This window comes from Miniopterus natalensis, chromosome 16 (genome assembly GCF_054644295.1).
Source record: "Miniopterus natalensis isolate mMinNat1 chromosome 16, mMinNat1.hap1, whole genome shotgun sequence".
NCBI classification, from domain to species: domain Eukaryota; kingdom Metazoa; phylum Chordata; class Mammalia; order Chiroptera; family Miniopteridae; genus Miniopterus; species Miniopterus natalensis.
Genome location: NC_142096.1, coordinates 29,963,847 through 29,986,744, shown reverse-complemented (window position 1 = coordinate 29,986,744; position 22,898 = coordinate 29,963,847). Strand labels below are relative to the sequence as shown.

At 37.0% G+C, this 22,898-nt stretch overlaps 1 long non-coding RNA gene across 3 annotated transcripts in view; it reads left to right on the top strand.

Annotated features, from left to right (window-relative positions):
• Positions 1-11,210, top strand: part of LOC107539564 (uncharacterized) — a 36,623-nt gene extending 25,413 nt beyond the window's left edge. Inside the window, exons 1-2 of one of the 3 annotated variants that reach the window (XR_015715792.1) lie at positions 1,452-5,578; positions 9,477-11,210. This is a non-coding gene — a long non-coding RNA (uncharacterized LOC107539564). The other 2 variants (XR_001603414.2, XR_015715793.1) reach the window with 2 other exon arrangements.
• Positions 11,211-22,898: the final 11,688 nt, after the last annotated feature.

Below are 22,898 nucleotides of genomic sequence, written 5' to 3'. Positions count from 1 at the left end.
CACGACGTGGGGTGCGGTGGGGATTCAGCGCTGCCCAGTGTAACGCGCTGGGCCGAGTCTCCGGAGAGCTGAGCTCTGAATTGCAATTTGATGGGGAGACGTTATATCATAAGCCTATTTCCACTGCACAGAAGAGTTGTTGCTAGGTTTTTTAGCAAGATGTATCCTATTTAAACCATTCATACTATCAAACTTTTAGATTGTTTTTGAACTTTTGCTATTATAGAGAACATTGTCATTTAAACGGTAGAAATCAAAAGATTGTCTCAAAGTCCAATAATAATAATAAAAAAAGGTGAAATAAATCATGGCCCGGATGTAACATAGGGGATTACCTAATATTAAAATGATTCTTGTGAAAAGGAAAGCAAAAACTGTATTATACACTCGTATCTATATATTAGGAGCTCAACAACATAAAATTTTGTATGCATTTGAAAACATCAAGGCAACTTTACCAAAATTTCATCGCTGGTTAATTCTGTATGTGGGGTTACAGGTGATTACGAAGGATTTTTCTTCCTATTCTTTGCTTTTTAAAGTTTTCCCCTAAAGATCACGTTTTATTTTAGAATCAGAGAATATCTATATGCTTAAAGTTTCAAAAAAATTGAACTTTAGATAAAAAATAAACACTTTTTTATAGCTAGAAAAGATAGTTCTAGTTTCTTTACCCTCTTGATGATTTTTATTAATTTAAACAGGCACCAAGATTATCAACAATACTAGCATTGCGTCAAAATGAAAGAAAAAATATTACCTGATTTAATAAGTAAAAAAATACCTCGTTGCTCTTTTAATTTACACTTCTTTGACAAGAGGATACCATGATTATTTTTCCCCATTTGATTTCTAGTTTCTAAAGGTATTTCCTTTTGTCTAGATTACATATAATGTCCTTTGAAAATTTCTCAGTTATTTTGTTCCCTTTATAAAAATTCTTTTTTGGGAAGTACTTTCCTTTTATATATTTTATTAATTTATTAATTTTTAGAGAGAGAGGAAGAGAGCCTGGGGGCTGGGTTTGTTGTTCCACTTACTCATGCATTCATTGGTTGATTCTTGTATGTGCCCTGACTGGGGATCCAACCCAAAACCTTGGTGTATCAGATGATACTCTAATCAACTGAGCCACAAGCCAGGGCCGTAAGAATTCTTTATATAACATTAACATTTGTGGCAGACATTCTCTTTGGCTGCTTTCTTTTTATTTTGTTGTTTACTCTTCAGCAGTTATAAATGGCCAAATTTATAAATATTTTCTTTTGTGACTTTATAATTTTAAATTATAAAAAAGTTTTTAGCCTTCCAGAGTTCTATAAATATTAAATTATATAGTAGTTTTGCAATTGTTGGGCTAGTTTACTATAGTTTTAATTGAACATTTAAAGTGAACATTTATATATATATATATAAAATCTCCAAATATATATATAAAATATATATATATAAAATCTCCAAATGGCCCTTGACAGAAAAAGGTTCCCCACCCCTGCTTACGGGATACCTGGCTTAGGCAGGGCAAGCAGCAGCTGCAACTCTACGTTCGTGTGAGCACCACTATATAAACCTAATCATGAGACAGAGGGATGGAGCCCAGTTGATCCAGACCATAAGGCCCACCTCCTAAGTCAATGGGAGCGAAGAGGAAGATGGAAATTGGATCTCAAGGGGCAAAAAGACGAACAGAATTCTCAAAAAATATTTGTTAAATAAAACAATGGTTGAGTCTGAAACCCTAAATCATTTCAAAGACAAAAGGGCACATCACAGACTCGGAGTGTGATGGAAAAATGAAGATCAGTAGGATAGGAGAAGGTAATTAGGGAAAGACTTATCTGTTAAAGATAGGAAAGAATGTATAAATTAAAAGGCACCGAGGAGGAAACTTGAAAAGAGAAAAAGCAAAAAGGAAACCTTTGAATAAAAGCAAGTGTATACTTTAATAATAATAAACATAAATTAAGTGTGGACCTTAAAATGAATATATCATGCTATGCTATGCTATGCTATGCTATACATTATATTATACTAGTAACCCTATTATTGTGACTGCTGAAGGATGATTCATCTTTGAAGCTTAACATAATTCCAATCAGAATGTTGTTTTTTGTGTCCTTGGCTGAAAGCATAGTTTATGTTCCATATCAATAGAGTCTTCAAAAGTAGAGAAAAATTTTGAATGAGAATTTGGAACCTGAATTCCGTTTTGCGTTTCGTGCGAATGCACTTGTTGCAGCACTCACGTGAGATAGGTAGGTACCCACGACACTGAACAATACAAGTTGAGAAAGCTCAGCTTTCGAAGTGGTTCCAACATGAAGAGTTTTCTTAATCGGTGAAGTAAAGGTTTTACTAATTAAATTGTTTTGTATCTACAGTATTTATAAAAGGGAAATTAAAGTCCATTTATTTCTGCCTGTATATTTGATCACATAAATGTTAGTCTAACTGGCCAATTTCACAAGTCGATATAAAATCCAGGCCTTCTCCTCCTTGCTGTGGGCTGCACGAAAGTAAAGATGTAGAAGACCCTGACCTCACGTCACTTCAAATCCAGCAGAAAATGGAGAAGGGAGAAAATGCATTTTATATATTATGCAAATGCAGGGGCAGAACTGGGAATAAGCCAATGAGGTATTTTGAGAAAAGTTTTATCACTTTGATCTGAGGGGGAGTTTTCCTGAAGGTTGTGGCATTTGAGCTGACTTATGAGAAAGGACAAGACTTTGATAGTTAGAAAAGGGAGAACAGAAAGCCTTCTTATATAACTGAGAATAACAATAATATTTACTGAGAATTTACTGAGTGCTTACTGTACATAGGATATTAAATACCTAAATCCTATCTATGCAATTCACTAGTTAAATATTACTCAGTTTTACATTGAAATGAATCATTGACTACATACAGCTTCATGGATACTTCAGATCTGCATTTAACAACATATTTTCCAAAATAGCAAACATATTTTAGGCAGGTGATAGAGTTTTTATTCTAATTATAATGAAATTTCATTTTATTTCACATTTAAGTGAGAATTATGCTTCACTGGTGATTTTTTAAAGTTGCTCATTTAATTTCTTTCCTTTTGTGGTAAGTTTATTTTTCCTAGTGTTATCAAAAGACTAGCAGAACTTAGCATATAAGGCAAAAAATAGTTTTAATACAGATTCCAAAATGATAACTTATCTATAAAGGTAAATTTAGTTTTGCATGGTCTTGGTTCAGTATTCAAATAAGATAAATATCTATGTTGTAAAATATAAGTTGACTAGCTGAGCTTGCTGGAGGAGGCAGCTTATATTTCACAAGAATTCATGCAACTAATTGCTAATAGGCATCAAGACATTTTTTCTTGAACACTGTTAAAAAACAAAAGGCAAAAACATTATAAAAATGTTGGAAACTTTTCAGAGAAATTTACCTAAGGAGACAAAGAAGTTAGCTGCCATGAAGGAGGAGGGCTGGATACCCTTATTTCAAAAGACTTAGGTTACCTGCCATTTGGTGGGCAGATCTTTTTTTTTTTAAATCTTTTCCCCCCAATAGCCAAAATACCTATTTCATATTTCATTATTTCATAATTCATTGTATTTAGTTTCATGTGATAAGTATTTATCAAGCATGGAAAAATGTTTACAATGTGTTCAGGCAGATGTGACGTTTTTTAAAAAAACCAAGTTAACAACATTCTCAATAGATAGAAATGACAGACTTTATGCTTATAATAAAATTAGTTAAGTGAAGTGGTCCATGAGCACAGCTAAATTATCTTTAAGTATGAAGATTAAGCAAAAACATGAATCACAAGATAAACTGTCATGGAAATTTCTGATTATATTCTGCTAAAAGGGATAGTATTTATTTTAAAAAAGGGGGGAATTTTCATGAATCAATGCATCTGGAAAATAAAAGTAAAGATTCTGCTTTCCCAATTTTAAAAACCACATCTAACTAAATTTAACAAAAGTATAATTCCTCAGCATGAAAGTATGTTGTTTAAAAGGAAGTGTGGGGTAAACTGTATTGATAGTAACATGTGATCTACTACATGTTAAAATTTTTACCTGTATCAAATGTAGCTCTTTTGATGCAAACTAACTCTGGTGTCGAGTTTAGATATCAACTGAATAAATATTTCCAGAGAGGCCTCGGGGGAAATGATTAGCAAAAAGTACAGCTATGGGAGGAAAACTGGAGGTGTCCGGCTGGGGAAGGACAGACATATTCTGTGAACCAGCAAAAGGGCTGGCAGATGTTTTCTGTCCCTCTGATTACCCAAAGGTAACCTGCAACATTTTCACTAAGAGACAATTATTGTTGATGGAATTTTTGGTTAAAGGAAAATTATGGTGCATCTTGACTTATACTGAAATCTCATCCTCACTGTGTGGGTTTAAATATTTCAACTGGGTTGAGTCAACTGAAGCCCATGCGAGAATGTTCTAATGGGGGAGATCTCTGATCTAGAGATCTATGTGGATGTGTTATGAATGCCCTAAAGTCCTGGGTGGATTTTGACAGGCTTTTATATCCATGAAAAGGAATAAAAAATTCATAATCTGATGATAAGACTCCTATAATAATTTTTGAATAATTACCCCTACCTAAGAGCAAATAAGATCCTACTAGAGCGGTTTTACTGATTGGCTCAGCCCAGAGGATCTAATCAATACCGGGAGAGAACCCTGTTTTCCTTGCTCATAGGCTTCCCCCTTTTGTCCTGATGTAAATCACTCCCAGTGTTGTGAAGGCCATTGGGGGTGGGCCAAGGGTGGATGTTTCATTTGTCGTGGGAAACAAAATATGTGCTTGCGGACCGTCTGACAGCCTCTCGGTGCGGACGGCGGGGCTAATGATCTGACGCATGGACATGAGCAAGTGGCTCCTTAATTGTCCACCCAGCTGGTCCTCTCGGAATTTTCCCAGCTTTTGTGCGTTTGATCACAAGTGAAAAATGAAAGTACCATGAGAGAGGAATTACAGAGCAGTCAGTTGCTAATACGCTAGGCCCAGTTTCAATATGTACACGTACTTAAAAAGGAGCAGAAAAGAGCAACTGAGAAGTTTTCTATAAGCTAATGAGGGAAACAAGAACGGGGTCAAGGGACAAGGAGCTGTTGGATAGTAGCACGTTAGTGTCAAAAGCTCACCACGAAAATGGGACAAGTGCAATAGTAGGAAGGGAAAGAGGGCGAAGCAAACAGTAGTGTCTGTATATTTACCTTCAAGGTGGTGGTCAAAATGTATAGACCCTATAATCTAAACATTGGGTCAACATTGGAAAGCTTTTTTTTTTTTGCGATTGAAGATTTTTAATTAATTTCTGCTGTTTATATGCTTGTTGTCATGAGACAATATTTACATTATACTTAGAAAAGAAACCAAATGTAGATATTTATGCTCTTTTGATTGTATTCAAAGAGACCATACCAGCATTTCTATGTGACTCACATGCAAAATGGAATATATTTATCTCTGTGGTCTACTGATGGGAAATAAAATCAGATATTTCACTTCTAACTTCATTAAGCAAAAGAAAAATCAGTTGTGATTCCAAGAAGAAATGAACTCGGTAAGGAAATATTTGTTTTACAATTTTCAGAAAGAATTATCAATGCATGCCGTAAAAAATATCCAGTGCCGAAGCATATTCTTTATTTGTTTTGCTTTGTTTTTAGCAAAATCAAAACTGGCACATAAAGGGACATATTCATATTTGAGAAATATGCAATTATATGAATATTTAAATTTCCTTCTGTGTACATAAAAAATAAGTTCAGGTGTCATTGAAAAACATTATCTCTTGTAATTTGAGCCCTACATTGTTAAGCTGTCAACTTCTTGATGACCAAAAAGATACTTGGTCTTTCCTGTGCTTTTTTAAAAAACTTACTTGATCTTGTTTTTTTAAAAACCATTTTTTATTCTATTATTTTATTTTATTTTACTTTACTTTATATTTTATTTTATTTTCCCCATCACTATTTATCCCCTCTATGCCCTCTTCTACCTCCACCCACCCTCCTCTCCCCCTCACAATCACCACACTTCTGTCCATGTCCGTGGGTTCTCCCTCTTTTTTTTTTTCTTTTTGGCTCAATCCCTCCACCCCCCTAACAAGGTCATAGATAGATGCAACCTTAGTTCATTTGTTCTGTTCATTTTAATTTCTAAACTTAAATTCTGTAATCTAAAAAGCATACGGCGACTTGTGAAGGTTTTTTTTGGTTCCTGTTTTTAGATTTGCTTTGATGGGACTGGGGTCTTTTGTGACAAGATGACCATAAATATGCATTCATTTAATTACTACAATTGTTTGATTAAATATTTGATGTCAGGGGGATTGAGAAGTCAGCCACAGGAGTTTTCTATTAAAACAAATTTCAGACAAAATGCTGCTCCTATTTGCTTCTGCCAGTCAATGGCAGGGGAAATTTAAAGCCTTTCAGACACTGGGACACAAAATAAAAATGTCAGTTCTACCCTCAGATGTTTCCAAATGGCTGTATGTTAGACATTGGAGATAAAGCCTTTATATACATCCTCATAAAAAAAAAAAAAAAAGTTTACTTTGGATGGCAAGTCTAGAAACTGAGCCTTGCTGAGGACTGTGAGTCTAAAGGCGCATCCACACAGTGCTGCTTAGAATTTCTGCATTTCATGTTTTGGGTTGGGTAACTGAAATCGTTAACATAAAGTTCTTTACATCTACCTTCGGCACAAAGGTTTTGTAAACTGATTTTTAAGAAAGAGTTGGGACCGTAAAAAGGAGAAATAAAATACATTGTTTAGTATGCATGTTTGACACTCAGGTTTATTGATATGTTCTGCTTTATGAATACTATATGACAAATGACAGAGGAGAGATTGCACGTCACTATCTCTGTTCTATCTATGTACTGCCAGTGGGCAAAGATTTCTCATTTCATACATCATTTACAACTTCCTACAGTAATTTTACACAGCTCATATCCTGGGAACCAGGCGTAGCAATTATCTATACGCATATATGCAAGCAGGCATCCTGAACCATGCTGTTCTAAGGAGAGTTCCAAGGTTCACACACTCCAACCAACACAAGTTGGCAAAAGCCAGGAAGTCGGCCAATTAAAAAAACTTTCCTGTTTTAACTGATGCCCTGGTGTTACCTCTGAAACAGGCTGTTTCAGGAGGTCTTCTTTTACGCTAGTGTTTATAAGAATAAAATAAGATTTTCAGCTTTCTCAAATGCCTTTGTGTTCCAAAGTTCAAGTAAGAAAAAAAGCCTATGTCTTTTTCTGTTCACTTTCACTCTTTTGCTTCTCAATAGATGAAGAAAAATACAATACTGCATTCCAGAATGGATAAAAAAACCTAAAAATACAGATTTTCAATTTTAAGTGGGAGTAAATAGTGAAGCTTAACAATATTTTGTTATTTTGGACTTTCTGAGGTTATGTAACGTTATCATAGTTTTCCTGCCTTTTCTTATACAACACACATAACTTTTAGAAAGATTGTAAATTTCTAAATTTATACATATTTGACAACTTCTAGAAATAAATTTTGGACTTTCATGAGTTACCAATAACCCACGATTAATATTTAATTTTTTAATTTCTTTTGTCAAATTTTATTATTTTTCATCCACAATATGGGTAACTACATGTATTAGTTTTCTATCATTGTGTAAGAAATTACTCTAAAAGCAGTAGCTTAAAACAACAGATGTTTGCTATTTAACAATTTTTGTGGATCAGGAATCTCAGCACAGATTAGCTGTGTCTTCTGAAAGGCTGTGGTCAAGGCATTGGTCAAGGTCCAGTTCCTATCTGAATACTCAGCTGGGGAAGGAACCATTCACAAATTCCCTGGGGTTCCTGAAATCGTTCATTTCCTTGCAGTTGTAGGACTGAGGGCCTCATTTTCTTGCTGGAGATCAACTGGAGGTCCTTGCAGTTGCAGACTATCACAGATTGGATGCTCCCCTCAGTTCATAGAGGCTGCCCTCGGTTTTTTACCATGCGGGCCTTCCATCATGACTGCTTGCTTCCTCAAAGTCAGCAAGAACAAGAGACTCCTGCCAAATGGAAGTTATGGTTGTATGTGATGCAATCATGTCATCACATACATGTAATTAGTAGGTAACATCCCTTCCTTTGCCATATTCTATTAGTTCAAAGCAAGTCACAGGTCTCATCCACACTCAAGGAAAGGGGGTCACACAAGGTCATGGATATCAGGAGGTAGGGAAGATAGGGGACACGTTAAGAGCCTATCTACATAAACCTAGCAATCTAGGTATTGGCAATTAATTTTCAAATTAATAGATAAACAAAAATAAAAAACAGTAGGGCATAATTCAAATATTATTGCTTGGAAATTAGGAAATCTGCTATTAGCAGGTTGTATGGCACTCAGTAACCTGAGTCACCTCTCTGGACCCAGAAGTGATTGGGTCCACATCTCCAAATGGAGGGGATTGGACTAGATTGATCGATAAACTTTCCAGCTCCAGACTTCTATGAGGCCTAGAATACTTGAAATATATAGAATTGTTCAATGAACGAAATGCTTTACTTGTTACCCCCGACATTTTTTCCTGAAGTTTAAGTCTTCTTAATGACTTATATGACAGAGGCTAAATTTATTGGGATTTCAGTTTAATTTAAATGCATTTTTGTTTGAATGTCTACTCTAAACCTGTTGCTGAAAGTAGAAGAGTTAAGGTGGGTTGTATAGTAAGATAATTGAGGTCAAGTTCCAGTTCTTCCTCTCATCAACTGAGTGACACTGGGCAAAATATTTAATATCTCTTCATTGGGAACATGAAATGGTAATAATACCCAACTTATAACATTGTTGCCTCACAAATGTAAATTATTTCATAAATATTAGCTATTATAGATTTTATTATAACTATATAATGTGTCATTATGTTATGCAAGGAAAAGACATACAAGGAACACTGCCTTCGAAAAACTCACACAAATGGTACTTTACTGAAATATTTCTCTTGTAGGTAGAATATGTCATTAAAAAAATGTTTTATTTCCCTTGAGATTTATCGGTAACCAGGATATAGTTGAAGTTCCTGCTGAACTTGATAAATATGGTTATATTAATAATTGAATAATTTCTGTTGGATCTTATCCAACATTCCCAGAAAGAACAAAGTAGGGCAAGTTGTTTTAAATGTAAAAATAATATCTGCTTAATGAAATGTTCATTTTGATTTTTTATATTCTGTTCTTTTGTGAGCAGATTTCCAGGTACAACTCTTCATGGTTATTAATAAATGGGTCAAACATAAATTATGCATTAAGAAATAATGAAAGACAAAAGTAGTAAGCGTTCTTTTTGTTGGTTAGAGGAAACAGTTTCACTGTCTGATATTGAAGACAATACAGTCAGTATAATTTCATAGAGTGACAAGCAGCCAGACTCACACCCCACCTTATCTTTCAAATTCTCTTTTGTTCTCTACACAGGAAAATCACACGGAATGAGAAATAACCATGGAGGGACAACCATTTTGCTCTGGAGGATAATCTTTGCCCATACACCTTTTTCTGAAGCTGTATTTACAACACGGTCTTAGGTTTTCTGTCTTTGAACTTCTCCTATGACATGGGGGGAAATTCAGAAGACCAAAAGCTGCAAAAGTCAGATACTGAAAAACTCCAATGAAAATGGGCACCTGACGACACATAACACGAACATAACAAAGCCTGGCAAATGTTGATGTGTCTCATGAATATGTGGATGCCTTCGGAGGGAACTTGACCGACGAGATGGATGAAAGTACATATGCTGATGAATCTCTCTTTACTTTTAACTTCAAGGAGAGAAAAGGAGATGAGAAACACTATCCAATAGTGCATTCTTAGTTGGTGAAAACCACACCAAATACTTTTGAGGATGCACCACACTCTGAAACAGTACTTTTTCTTTACTTATTTCCATCTCTATTGCATCTCCCCATTTAGAATGTTGGATCCAAGATGGCAAGGATTTTGTATGTTTTGTTTTTCATTTTAACTAATTTCCTATAATTGTGCAAGGCCATTGTAGGTGCTCAATAAAATCTAGCGCAGTGAATGAATGAGGAGTCAAGAGGTTTCGATTCTAGTTTTCCTTGCAAATAAATAGCTGGGAAACCTTATGATAATCACTTAACTTCTTGGAGGCTCAATTTCTTGACTCTTAAAATGATGGAGTAGACTAAATGGCTAATGTTTCTTTTAGCATTAATAGTCACTGATGACATGCAAGTTTCTAGGGTTCCTATAGTAACCAACTAATGTTTTTCTTCTTTCTTTTTATTAAATTTCTTGGGGTGACACTGGTAAGATTATATAGGTTTCAAGTGTACAAGTCTATGATACACGATTTACATATTGCATTGTGTGCCCACCACCCAAAGTCAAATCTTCCATCACCATTTATTTGACCCCTTTGACCATTACCATCTCTCCATGCCCCTTCCCTCTGGTAACCATCATAATGTTCTCTGTGTCTATGAGTTTTTCTTGTTTGTTCATTTGTTGCTTTCAGTTTTATATCCCACATATAAGTGAGATCATATGGGTCTTGACTTTCTCTGACTAATATTGCTTAGCATGATATTCTCAAGATCCATCCATGTTGTTACAAATGGCAGTATTTCATCTTTTCTTATGGCTGAGTAGTAGTCCATGGTGTACATGTCCCACACCTTCTTTATCCAGCCCTCTATTGAAGGACACGTTGGTTGTCTCCATGTCTTGGCCACTGTGAATAAAGCTGCAGTGAACACAGGGGTGCATATATCTTTGAGAATAAATGTTTTCAAATTTTTTGAGTAGATACCAGGAGAGGGGTTGCTGGGTCATATGGTAGCTCTATTCTTAGTTTTTTGAGGCACCTCCATAGTGTTTTCCAGAATGGCTGTACCAGTTTGCATTACCACCCGTAGTGAATTAGGATAACCAACTAATACTAAATTTTTACAGGAAACTTCACTTATGTAATAGACTGTATTTGACCAAAGTTTTTATTTCAGAAACATTTCTCCAAGATGAAATTATTTATGATGTTAATTATCAGTGCTCTCATTAGGTCTGCTTTTTATTCCTGATTAAACTCTGTGTGTGTGTGTGTGTGTGTGTGTGTTGTGTCTGAAGTCTATTTTTTGGTTATTTAGATTCCCAAATAAGGTGAAATAAAAGATTCTCCTAAGTTTACACTGGGGATTTTTTTTCTTTTTTTAATTTTTAAATTTTATTTTTGTTTAAAATATTACAGATGTCCCTTTTTCTCCCCAATAACCTGTTCCACCTATCCCAGTCCCCTCCCCAGTCCCTCTCCCCATCATTGTCCATGTCCTTGGGCTGTGCATATATGCATATAAATTCTTTGGTTACTCTCTCCCCCTCCACCCAACCTGCCCTCCTCCATCCCTTTGACATTTGTCAGTCAGGATTCTTTTAAAATATTTTTATGTTAACTTTTTAAATGGTAAATTTCTAGGTAAACTTTTTAAATGGTAAATTTCTAGTAAATTTCTAGGTAAATTTCTAGGAAATTCTAAATATGAATAGATCTATTTGATAGAGAAAAGAGAATTGAGTTGCTTCCAAATTTAGGAGTGCCCTGAACGCCTGGAAGAGTTGACTCTAAAGGAATCTTCATTTATCTTTTTTATGTATTCTGTGTAGAGAATGCAAATTCATTATTATACTAAACACGTTTTGAATGGATTGGTCAACTGATTATAACTTCACCAAGTAGTCAGGTGACTGAGTTCCCAATTGTGAGAAGGTATTGCTGATAGCAGTACCTTTTGCCCCTTTTGAGTATGTTTTAATTTTTAATTGTCCATCTATTTCTCTTAATAAGGTCAATACATAGAATTCCAAATACATTTCGCTTCAAATATAAACACTGAAATATGATTACAAATATATTTAATTTTAAGATTTATCATAATGAAATATTTTCAAAGATTTCGCTGTTGTAATTATAAATAGAAAAGTGAAAAATGAATAAGCACTAGGGGGTAAAGAATGCTACAACACTCATATTTAAAGAATATTATTGTATTTGTATTTTAAAACTATGTCCTTTATTTAGTTGAATTGACTTGCTAATTAAATCTCAAATGCTACTAAGCATTGTTTGCAGATTTCTAACTTCTGGGTAAATGTATGTATAGAAAATGCGGGCTTATAAAACTTGGAAAACATTTATATTAATCATTTTTATTGACATGTCTTCCCTCTAGACCATTAGAAAGTAAAGGTGGTCAAAACTAAAGCTCCAAAGAGGAAAAATGAAACCAGTAAACTCTACTGACGTTTAGCTTCCCTGAGAACTTCAGCATATGAGTTGCCCATACAGGTTCCATTAAAGTTAATGGGAGTCGTGTGACTAATTCTCTCTGTAGGGTACTAAAAATGTACCCTGCAGTATTAAAAAGTCTGAACCTAATTTTTACTTTCTCTTAACTTTGATTATGTTACACTAAAGATAGATACTCTCATTATCACACACATATATAGTAAATTTTATATAAAGATTTGAAAATAATCTATTTGGGGGAAAGGTTGAATTTATATGGGTCAGAGTAGAATTTTAATTAGTGTTGCAAATAAGAGTACTGCTTTCATTATCATGATAAAACAAGCATGAGGATCTGTAATTTAGCCTCTAGCTATACAAATGAGAACTTAAACCTAGATGAATTCAATAAATGAAACATTTTCAGAACGCTTACTTAAAATCAGGCCTACTTTTTAATCAGTCATGTTTTAAGTGAATGCTTATTAATAGACCATTAATAAAACATGCTTATGGAATGAGATTTCAGGAAAGAGGTGAGATGGATAAAAAGCAAAGAAAGTCAAAGATCTAATGGATAATTTTTCATTTTGTTTCAACAATGTGGTCTTAGTAAGTTACATATTTATTTCATATTTGAAAGTGAATTCTAAATCTTTTTTAAGCTACACATGAAGATAAAACACTACAGATCATTTTGCCTGTGAATTCATGACCCTTTTATGCTGCCTGAGTTCCCTATGCTTTGGACATTCAGACTAAAACCTTATCTTATAGTTTTCCCTTTAAATAATTTCTGCTTGACTTCTATCACTACCTGGGGGAATGAAGTTATAAGGTTTTATTTTATTTTAATTTTTTTTATTGAACTTATTGGAGGGACATTGGTTAATAAAATTATATAGTATTCAGGTGTACAATTCTGATACAGAATCTCTATATTGTGTGTTTACCACCCAAAGTCAAGTCTCCTTCCATCACCATTCACCCCCCATTTACCCTCTATCCCCTTTCTCTCTGGTGATTACCAGACTATTTTTAACGGATGCAAAAAGAAAAGAAAAACTGTACACATGAATAAATAACCCCACCATCCATTTTCCTCTGAAAACAGCAGCTATGCTGCAATAAAGGGACATGAGCAAATTATTTCCTAAGCGCAAGGAACATGAGGGAATGGCAGGCCATGGTGCGGAACAGTAAATAGAACAGAACTCTCCCTAAGAGACTCTGGAATTTAGCTTGGATGGCCTTCCAGAAGGCAGAATTCTTACCCAACACCAACATAAACCACATTTAGGACTGATCTTTTTATGTTATACATCTACCTTCTTCTCTGGATTTTTATCACAAGATTCTCTGTGTCTAAATTACAAGAGAATCTCATGAGTTTTGGAGGTTTGGGAGAACAGTTACTATTACAAATAAATTCCGCATCTCCAAGTTATTGAGTCTCGGCCAGACACTTAGCTGTTGAACTCCACCAGGCTTCTCGAGTCCTTCTAGCTCCAGATCCCACTGCTTGGAGTCTGAGTTGAAGCTTGCAATGGGTTCAGTTTTGTGCTACAACTTGCTTCCCTGATCTGCAGGCTCACCACTGGAAGGTGGAAGCTTCCAAACTACAGGAGGCCCTTTGGCCCATTGGATTCCAGATTTTCAGGCTGATTTGTGGCACAAACCTCACAGAGACAGAGGCAGAAGTCTTTTTCCAGCCCTCATTACTTATAAGTCATTTATAATATGTGAGCATGGAAAAGTTAGCTCTTGCTTCCTGGAGACACAGCAGCCTGGGTTCTACCAATAGCTAACACAGCCACATAGCAATCTTAGGTTTAGCATGTTTCCATCTGAATCATTCTGATTCTTGAGCTGACCTGACAAGGCACCACTCTTTCTCCCCTTTGAAGGACATAATAGGTATACTTTGGATTAAAAATAATTATTCCATATAAATATCTTTCTTTCTTTGAATTTTGAAAAGAATGAAAATCGTCAGATTTAGTAATGCCCTTTGAGATAACTGGAACTACTCTGGGATGCTAAGATTACTTGTCACTACTTAAAAGCAATGTTATTGGTGTACTTGTACTTTGTGACTTTATAAGAACAACAGGCGGAGTTGAGAATCTGCAGCGAGCTGAAATGTCACACCTGCCCTGTGCGTGTTGGGGATTAGCAGAAGGACCTATCCTTTCTCATGAGGACAGTGTCATTCCTGCAGATTTTGGGTCTGGTCCCCTTCTTGTCATCCCTCCACTTCTGCTTCCCATTCTGATGCACATCCACCTGAGCTTGCTTGGGTTCACGGTCACTTGGTTCTTCCTTCATATCAAGCTGGTAGAATCCCCCTCCCTTCCTCACACAGCATCCAAATTGTACCGAGATTCTTTCTTCAGGAGCCTCTTTCCTTACTTGTAAGCACCCTATGGGTAGGGACCATGTTTCACCCATGTTTACAAACTTAACTGAGCAGAATAGCATGGGATACATGCTTCCAGAAGGTTCTCAATCTTGCAATCTATAATTGCCACACACTGAATTTTTAAATAGACCTGCTTTGCATGACAAAGCCTCTGTCAAGGATATTCATTCAGATCCTCTCTCTCTGCCCCAATTTGCTATTCCCTAATTCTATGCTTGAAGCTGAGGTTGTCTTTCTGGCCCTATTTTAAGAAAATGTTCTGTGCTGAAGCCTTCTGCAGCACGTGGCCTCCAAGGTGTCCGCAGCTGGTGGACATCTCTGCATTTCCTCTACCCTGAGTGCCTGTTCCAAGTCCCTTGAGGGAGTGGAAGCCAGAGGCCCTGGCACAAAGAGCTGCTTTGCAGCCTTCCCTGTGGCAGGGCTGCCGGGCTGCATCTCCACATGCTGTGTGGTGTTTCAGTTCACCCCAATTTGCCCTTTGGGAACTGCTGTGAAAACTCCTTTTGTACAGTAAATCATGACAGCATTTGGCCTTCATTTAGGGGTGAATGCACGGTTTATATATTAAAGCCATTTCTTTTTTTCCTTTAGAAATACCATGTGGCATCAATTTGTTTGTAAGCACAAATCAAATGGCGGTTTGGGATACTCCAGATGATGCAGAAGACGCTGTATTAAGTTTTTCAAGGGCATCGAGCAGTGAAACCCTAACATGGGGAAAAAAACACACGAAGAGGCTACTTGAATCCCCAAGAACACACAGGACCTCAGACACTGGGAGAAAGTCTGCTCTGAAACTTTAAGAAATTCCGGGGCGTTAATAATACAGGTTAAGCATTAATATTGTATTTAGAAGTGTGCCTGTTTGCTGGATGTGTGTGCAGAGCGGAAAGTCTGCCTCTTCCCCAGCCAGCAGAAATGTAAACAGTTGGTTTTCAGCCACAGGTGAGACGAGGGAGCAGAGCAAGAAGCGGTGTCGCTTTTTATAGCTTCAACTTTTCAAAGGTGTCAGGCAGGGGCCGCTAAGGCAGTTCCCGGGGTTCAGGCTCCAAGTCCATCCACCAGCATCCTTGTGGCTCCTGTGGTTGGCCTGTGGCCTGAAGCGTCGCTTGCCAAGCAGCTCTGTTTCCCGAAATAGACTCAGGAAGTCTGTGACCATGTTTGGTCTGTTCTAACGGGGCTGCCCTATATTTAATGAGGTTGTGAACATATACCAAGAATGAAATACATCTTCTAGCCTCTTTTCACTTCAGTACATGGCTTGGAGTGGGCTGTTTTACAAGCACATGTGTTTATCATATGACTTGATTTGGGGACAAACATCACTTCTTACGTTTCGCGTACAATTTCCCAGTAGCTAAGCACTCTGCCTCAGTCCTTACTCCAGAAAAAATAAATAGTTAAACTGGGCAGTCCCCTCTCCTTATCCTTGCCAGGTTTTTCTGGATGCTAAGGTGTCTTATTTAATGCAAATGCGCTCTTCTAGCATGGATGGGTAAGAAGAGAACAGCAACCTGTGGCTTAAGTCCCTTTTCACCCAGAAAGGCATATAACTAGCGTCTTCCTGTGTGCCACGGGGAGCAGGGACCTCTTTTCAGTCACATGCATTTATGAGAGAAATGCTTGCGCTGGTTTGCTCACAGGACCGGGAGCCAGGGGACCTTGATGTGCCTCTGTTGCTCAACCTCTCTGTGACATTAGGCAAATCATTTACCTCCTAGGTTACCGGCTTGTTTTATTTTTCTACAAAATACCCTCTCCTAGCACAACAAAAGGCGGCATTGTGACTAATCTTGATAATAGCTACAAAGTGCATTTTCCTTCCCTAAGTCTCTATCAGAACGTATAGAGCAACAGAGGTGGCCTTTTACTAAATGGACCTCGGTGAGTGGTTAAATGACTCACCCAATATCTTCCCGTTTACCCTATAATGTAATAAGCCACATTCTATGAATAAGCCAAATGGATAAAATGCCTTTCATTTGGTGATTCACATACAATCCAATAAGGCAGAATATTCCATAGAGTTTATTTCCTGTAATTGCAGGAGATAAAATTGATTTTCCCACTTTTCTGCTCATTTTGTTCCTCCCACTCTTTGCTACAGTTACTGGTCGTGAGAGAAAACTCCAAAGAGAATTTGTCATGAAATTTAAAACTTCACAAACCTCATGGTGCTTCTTTTGAAAAAAAAAAAAAAAAAAAAAAGTAGGGTTGATAGTTTGTGTGAAATTCTGATGTGGACTGTTCCTTAGAACTTTACAGGAAAAGAGAACATGTTTGAAATGGAGATTGCACAATCTGTCTGGCAGCAGGAGGCTCATCTGGCAGCTCCTGGCACTCCTCAATCACATTCAGATGATACTGAAAGAAAATTAATGTGGTCCCTTTGGCTTCCCCTTGATCTGGGTCAAGGATCTGGCCAGAGCAGCCCCTGGGTGGAGGGGATGGGGCCGAGGCTTGGGCCGGTGTGCTGGGGGGTAACTGACATGAGCAGGTAAGTATGCCCAGGAGGGCAGCCAGGTACTAGTCTTGCAACTTTTCTGTAATATTTGACAGTGTTTCCAAATAAAAAGTAAAATAAAAAAGGGTTAGTGTGGTTAAGCATAATAATTTTATCAGAATAGCTTGCTTTACATTTATCTCATGGAGAACATTATATATGTAAAATACATAATACATAGACATAGACGAGCTATATCGTGGTTTTATTTTATTTTATGTACACACATTTACACTAAGGTGTATTCTCATTGTTCCAGTTTCTCTAAGATTCTGATTTATTCCAGAACAAAAGAGAAAAACCTTAGAAAGCAGTTCAGTAAGATAAAAAGGAGGACTCTTCAGTATGCAAAAGATTTATGCTGAGTCTTAATAGTTATAATATATTAGTCTAAATGAACCATAATGATGGATTTGAGTGCCAAATTAGGATTAAGTGAAAAGGGAAATATATTGAAGTTTGTTCTGATTTTTGAAATATCACTCAATTAAAACTTTCCCTAATAAAGACGAGTGCATTAGTTAAGGCTGCTCTAGGGAACGCCTGATTTGTTTCCTTGCTGTAAACAAATGCTTTATGTGGCTACTTACTCCTCAGTGAAATAAAAAGAGAGGCGTCCTCCCAGCCACCCTAACAAAAGGTATTAATATTTTTCTTTTTTCCTGTTGGGGAGCTTAATACAAACCCTATATTCCTCTTTTAAATGATCAGAAAGAGAATTGGGGAACATTTTAGGGAGTGTATTTCAGTTCACATTTGCCCCTTTCCCCAAATTAATTTCATCTAATCAGGAACTATAATTTACTGTTAAAGTGCTGAATCTAAGATAATTATTTTCCTTTGTAAATTAGATCTTAAATAAATGAAGTGGTACCTAACACGTGCCTGACATGGCCTGTGGCACCTGACGCTCTTCACCTAGCCGCCAAAACGTAAGGTCGTTGAGCTGAGGTGACACCTTCAAGCAGATATACCTTGTGCAGACGGCTTTAAAATAAGTACTGCTGCTATTGGCTTGTAAGTTCTATTTTGAAAATGAGAATGCTGGAGGAGGGATGTTCTATTTTTTTTTTAAATAGCTAGAATGATCCAGAAAGACAGCAAGACTTTTCCTTCTTGCTAGATGTAAGATCTGAGCTGGAGCACTGCGTCAAGCTCTACTTACTCATGAGCAAAGATGCAACCAACCGCTCTGCAAAACAGATAAAGCCCTGTCATATATTGAAGTTGAAAGAGACTTTAAGATATGGTGTGTAAAAGGCTGTTTGTCTCTGACGGAAAATTAATGAAATGCTGCAATTAGTGTTAGCATGAGATAGTCACTTTATAATATTCACCTTAGCTTGGCGGCATGTGCAGAGAGCTCTCTAGAAAACTCCCCCTCCCCCTGGAACCTCATCTTTAATGACAATGTAGTTATTACAAAGTAAAGAACTGCTATCTTTTCCTCAGGCCTTTATTTAACCCATCGAGGCCTAGAATAGTTACTAGATTTAATGGGACAGGAGGTGACAGGAATTACATAAAGCTAATTAGCAACAAACTTTATCAAACTGCCCAGAAATATATTTGTGATCTGGAGACTGAGTGGATTCTTTAGTTTCATTGTCAGACTAATTTATTTGTTTTTACATTTTAAATAAAATATAGAGATATTTTTAAAGGAGGGCATCTTTATTTTCCTCATCACATACTTTATCCTTTTAAAAACTTCTATGAACAAAATCTTTGGATTCAGAATTATTAGAAAACTTTTTCTTCAAAGTTTTCTCTCTATAGTAGCTCTATGTGAACATAAGATATATATATGTATAGATATAGATGTATTGATACATATATAACAGTATAAATTGCAATACTTTGAAATACAAATAAAAATAGAATGTCCATTTTATTACAAAATGCTCTAATAACAAGGAGAGATCCAACAATATTTCCCTTAAATGCACTCCCATATACTGCTTTTATCAGTAGATTTCTGTTGTTCCTATATATGCAAGACTCTGATTTTGCAGATAAAACATGATTTAAGAGATCTTTTTGCAGACCAGAATATTTCACCTGGGTTCTTCATGAACCTACTCCTCAGGAGCCTCCAGGGGCTTGCTATCATTTTGGGCCACTTGAGTCCTTAACGAGACTCAGCAATGGCCGACTTGTAGAAAATTCCATCCTTGATGGGTCACCTACTTAGGAATTTCTGGAGGAAATCTCATAGGATTCCTGTCAGGTTAGATTCCCACGCACACGAGCTGGTCCTCCAGTTGAGAGTGTGACAGGGAGCCTGGCCCTGTCGGGCTGGAGAAAGGGGAAGGATGAGAGGAGAGGAGGAGTGTTTCCTTCAAGATGGGATTTCTGCTTCCTTAACTCTCTGCCAGACAGGCACCCCGGCCCTCCAGGAGGCTGTGAATGACAGCAGAGTCCCTGTATCGAAGGGGGCCCTGCACTGCTGGGGCTGAGAACAGGACAGGAGTTGGCTGCATCAGTGAACCCCGTAAACATGTAAGCCAGGCCCATGGGTAGAGACACAAATCCCCATCGTCTCATCCACCCAGGTGGAGAGCTGGGGAAGATAGGAAAGCAGTCAGGGAGCCGACCACGTCCCCCAGGCAGTAAAAACTAAGCCAGCAGGTAATACTGCGGGTCAACTGTTTCCAAGAAAGGCGTGGGTGCGGGAGTGGGCAGAGCAGGCATCGGGGGAGGTTTCCAATGCACAGTAACATATTCCTGAAGGCGAGAGCACTCTTTCAGCGTGGCCTCTATTGCTCACACTTATTTTAACACCAGACCTTTCTTAAAAAATATATAAAGTGGAACACATAGAGAACCATAATATATTAGGGGACCCTAACAAATGCCATATACTGAGTCATAACTGAACCCACAAGTACTGAAGGGATAGAGAGTAAGGGGACAATGGGAATGGCCTAAAGTCCAATTTGTTGATTATATACTGTATGTCAGGCACAGTAGAAATTTTACACCTAATAAAAGAAAACATGTATTAAGCACTTACTGTATGTCAGGCACCTTCATAAGCACTTTATATTCATTATGTGATTCAGTACTTACATTATCTCCATGAGGTGCACCCCATTTTTATCCACATGTCACATATGAGAAAGTGGGGCTCAGAGAGGTCGAATGACACACCCTTAGTGAGAAGGCAGGCAACTGGATTCCAGTCTGCTGGGGAAGAGAGCTGTGTTTATAACTAACCACGGACTCAAGGTGTCAGGTCCAATATTAACATTATGAACAAAAGCAAAAAAAAAGGAAAGTTCTTCATTTAATTTAATCGAGGGGAGGGTTGTCACAAGGAAAAATATTCGTGGATGCTCACAGAGCTAATAACTGTAATTCCCATGACCAGCTGGACAATGGAGAAGGGAAACAAAATGCCACCATTCCTTCCGGAAACAAGTTCATAGGAGAATTTGGGAAGGTTGCTATTATTTATTTGAGACATTGCTATTATTATTCGAAGCAAGCAAAACTAAACTAACCAGGGTTTTTTGTTGTCTGAAAGAAATGGACTATATTCAAAATAAGTATTGCCTGAACATGTAAAAATGATTGCCTACTTTTTTTCAGATGTTGGCTCCTAATACAAAGCTTGTAAGGATTCAGTTCATTGGATGAGATGTTGTTTTTAGAAATGATCTGCTTTCTCTGTTCATTCATATCCCGTTCGAGAAATAGGAAATTATTCTGGAAACTTTTTTCTCATTATGGTCTTGATGTGAAATTCATTTCGTGGTTGCTGAGCATCTTGAAAATACAGTGGATGGTTGCAACTACATATTCCTCTCTGGTGATTTTACTGTAACTGCTCAAATAACAAATGATAAAATGTTTTAGATGGCATGTTACTTATTTCGCTTGTCGTAAGTTGAATTTACTTAGGGTTTTCAGCAGGAATTATGTTTTAGAATATAAAAATAGCATTCTAATATTCTATAAAATGTAGATAATTTGGAAATATAAATACAATTTATAAAAATGCAAAAATATGGTTTGCAAGTAAAATAATAAAAATATTAAAATATGATTTTTATAATACTTTTCTCTATTTTCTCTATCTCTACTAATTATTCTAACATAACTTGAAAGATGTAAAAATAAAGTAACTATGGCTCAGTTATCATTATTTTTTGGCTACAGCCTAGTAGAAAATAATATTTGAACTGGAAATAGAATTGTGACTTCCAGATTTCCATTTTTGGGGCTTATAGGCTAAAATTAACTATAATTAATTATTAGAATAACATTCATAAATCAAATCCATTCTGAAGAGAAGTTGAGTGTGTTTTTTTCTGACTGATGTAGCCTTTCTTTCAAAGTTTGAAAAGGTTTTTAAAGTTACTTTACCTGGAAAAACATTTTTATCACATGGCTACAATTTTATTCACACTTCCTATAGCTCTCCAGACCCACACTGTGATTCTTCTTAAAGCAGAATTTAACAGATATGCAGTAATAATGCCTTAGCACATTATTTTTGTTTTTTTGATATAAGTACATCTCCAGAACAATTTATTGCAGGCCTGTCTAATGTTACTTTGATCTAGATATCAGGGTCAAGGTGGATGAGATACTTCAAGTAAAGTTAAGCCTGAATAGGAAGGTCCTAAAATACTTGGCACTAGTTGTCAAATAATTAAAACAAAGAAGTACATAGTCATGGATAAATACATACCTTTTCCAACTTGTGATAAGCTCCTCCTACAGAAAATGTAACTGAATATTAGCAATTGTTTACTAATGTGTTGATTTATATTTCTGCAGAAAGAAGCTGCTGGCTGATAATATTGCATTGAAACACCCTGGGGGGATGCAGATCGTCCCTGGACAGTCTCTAGTGGCAGAGAGAGCTCTCACCTCCTGTCTAGAAACACAAACAGCGAAGATGTGTCTTTCCTATTTACAGATGACCCTGGATAGAGACAGAGACAGAGAGAGACAGAGACAGAGACAGAGACAGAGACAGAGACAGAGACAGAGACAGAGACAGAGACAGAGACAGAAACAGAGACAGAGACAGAGAGTGGGAATGCGCATGAGAATGCTGTGGGAAGACCAAATTAGAATTTAAAAATAACAATTATTTTCTGGATTAAATGGAAAGGCCTGCAGGGAAGTTTAGAAATGGAGTGTGCATTGAATGGTTGTAGGAAATTTACACGTAAGAACATTAAGTAAAAAGAAATTAGGGTTTTTGTTGTTGTTGTTGGCAGTAAACTTGATAAAACAACAGTGAAATGCCAGGATTCAGTTGCTTGCTTGGTTGCTGTTGTTGTTGTTAATGTAATAGTAATAGAAAAGTGCCTGCAGAGAAGATCACATCCTGGAAAACACACCTGGGCCTTGTGCTCTGTTCCGTGAGCACCTGTGAGCTGGAAGTAGGCACTGGCGCATACCCAGGAGGCCGGCCAGAGGGTGAGGGCTCTGGGATCGATATTCTCTTGGTTTCAAAAGGGGAGACTGTTTTGTTTAAAAAAGTGAAGACTGAGGGCGTAACGTACATGAAGAATTCTTCCTAGGAGAGATCAGGCCCGCTCCTTGTGGTGCTCCGTAAGGAAGCAGTAGGAACAACAGGCAAGAGCTGGAGAGAGGGACCCCGGTCAACCAGGGCAGTCATTTCCCTGATCATTGCTGCCCTTCATC